Source organism: Bidens hawaiensis, unplaced genomic scaffold (assembly GCF_021521415.1).
Source record: "Bidens hawaiensis isolate Kalapana, Puna unplaced genomic scaffold, B.hawaiensis_p1.1 tig00003307_1, whole genome shotgun sequence".
Lineage (NCBI taxonomy): Eukaryota > Viridiplantae > Streptophyta > Magnoliopsida > Asterales > Asteraceae > Bidens > Bidens hawaiensis.
In genome coordinates, this window is record NW_027491184.1 from 781,124 (window position 1) to 783,847 (window position 2,724).

The following is a 2,724-nucleotide window of genomic DNA, read 5'->3' on the forward strand; positions in this document are numbered from 1 at the left end:
ACTTTCAAAACAAGTTTCTTCCAGCTGGTCCTTGGATCAATCTCATCAGTACGTTTACGTCTTGGGACCTGGGGCTTGAAGAACTTGAAGCCATGATTGACCTCGAATAGTAAGTGTTGATGAAACCACTCAGCAGTTCGGTTGCCCCCACGATTGATAAATGGACGTCTCGCGAGGGTGCGTACATCCCAACGCGGTAGTGTCAGAACATCTATTATCCTCTCGTAATATTGCACACCTTTTTTCCATTTAACAATACATACCTTAAGTTCTGAATCATAGAGCCAGGAGACAATATCACCATGTACCTTAGAAACAGTCTTGAAGGTAGTCATCTGATTTGCCTCAATCCAAGCAGCAGCGGTATCCTTTCTTTCTTTATCTACATATCGAAAAGCACTGATGATCTTACCCACTTTCTGGCGTTTGAACCATCTTTCAATGTCATCATCAGTCACTTCTTTAAGTGAAGGAACCGTTCGCTGCACAATCTTCTCCAAATCATCCTCAGTTTCTTTAATTACGTCTTCATGAAATACCGGAGCACCTTGATCAACATTTGCGTGTTGATACAAGTCCGGGTACTCTTCAGCTGTAATATCCTCCATCTCAATCTCCTCGTTCTCATAAATAAAATCCGTATCCATAAATAACGGATCATCTTCCATTTCGTTCTCATTGATCACTTCGACATCGGGCTCAGTCTCTAATGCAGTCAGCTGATCATCATTTAGCCCAAGTAGAATCGAGATCTGCTCCCTTGTTAAAGATCTAACCACAAAATCACCGATCTGTATCTTATTTTTGTTCACATACTTCTAACTATCCCCAATTGATCAATAAATATCACCGTGTTAGCCTCAATCATCTCTATCGGCTTGGCCGCTATTGGATCTTGAAATGAAATTATCTGTTTGTTTGAATCATCAGCGCCACTCATACCAGCACCAGAGGATGAACCATGCGATTGTTTAGGCTCACCTCCTGCATCAGACTCGTCAGGATCATCATCATCATTTTTGAGTTTCTTGAGGGCATATTCTTTACAAGTTAATTGTAAAATTAACTCATCTTGTTCTTTTAATTTCACCCCCTGAGACTCAACAATCGCACGCAACGACTTGGTCTCCTTCTGACAGAACGAAATGTAACTCATCATTTTTCTTTGATTCTCCATGAGTCGTTCTTGATTGAGTCAGTCAGCTGCCATTTGATTTTCATATAAGTGTAACAGATTAAGCAGCATTTCCGTTTGACGTCCAGGTGACAAATTGTATACAGAAGGATGAACTGGTTGAATAGGTCCCTGAGTCTGAGTGATTCTCATGAAAGAAACATCACTAGGCAGAGGCGGAGGAAAAGTAGTTGTTGGCAGAGGAGGAGGTCCCATTGTAGTGGTGGAAGAAACAGTTGACAGCACAGCAGGAGGCCTCGGCATCTCGGTCAACGCCGTTTGAGGAATCAAGCCGGGCCTCTCATGTGACACCATCGTCGTTGTCAATGTGAGCATCGGGGTGCTAGTAGTTAGCGGCACCGCCGAGCTTTGAGTAGTTGATTGACGAGGTGGTGGTGCACCAATAATTACACCAGCCCCAGAGAACACACGGGGCTTCTTTGGTTGTTCATCAGTAGCTACCGCTTTGCCCTTTCATTTTCTTTCTTGCTGAGCTTTTATGGTGGCAGCTAGAGCAGCATCTACTGCGTCTTGTTGTTCTTTAAGAGCTCGCTCACCAGCTCCATCTTCACCATCACCATTGTTATCATCATCATCCCCACCATCATTGTTCCCACCTTCTCCCCCTTCACGCTCAGAATCCGAGTCATCATGGATCCAGTGCTCATTAGGAGGACATACATAATCAGGGTTGATTATATGACCAATCATCCTTTTGTCCTGTGGCTTATCCTTTCGATAAATCAACATGCGATGCACCGTTTCAGCTTTCATATGTTCCATATCAAGAACATCGTTCACCAACGATCTATCAATCACCAAATCCGGTATCAAATCTTGAATAATTAATTGTAGAAAGCGTGGATACATCAAGAACTTCTTTGACGGTAGAGTTTGCTGAACTTGCTCTTTCAAATGATCAAAGATGAGTTCTGAGTAGTTGAATGGCTTGTTCAGGATTAAAGCAACAAATGCTGATTGCAAACTTAATCTACATTCATCGAAACCACCGCGACGGCCACTCAAGCAATGAAGCAAGACATGCAGCAAATACTTGTAAGGTGGACACAATCCATTCTTGTTTAACATGGACCGACGAATATCACCCCCATAATTTAATCTTGTGAATAGACCCCGAACCAGCGTTCTGTCAAATTCACTCGGGTAATCATCACTATCGTCAAACTGAAGTATCCGACGAATGACCTCAACATCAATCGTGATCGGAAGCTGATTAATTGTAGCTTGAACCCAATTACTTTCCTCAACATATATCGCTGTGTTCCAGAACTGCCTGATTATACTAAGATACACCTTAGGTTTAGCAGTGATTGCATAATGTATCTTTGAACGGCGTAAGAAATTCAACATAGCTCCGAACGTCCTTAAATCAGCCACGTCGTGATCAACATAAGCACAGATATTGTGCTTCTTATCAAATGGTAATAAACCATTTCAGCCTGTTGAGCTTGTTGTGGTGGTTGTCCTTGTGGTTGTACTTGACGAGGTTGTTCCTGTGGTTGTTCTTGTTCAGCCATGATTTACTGTAT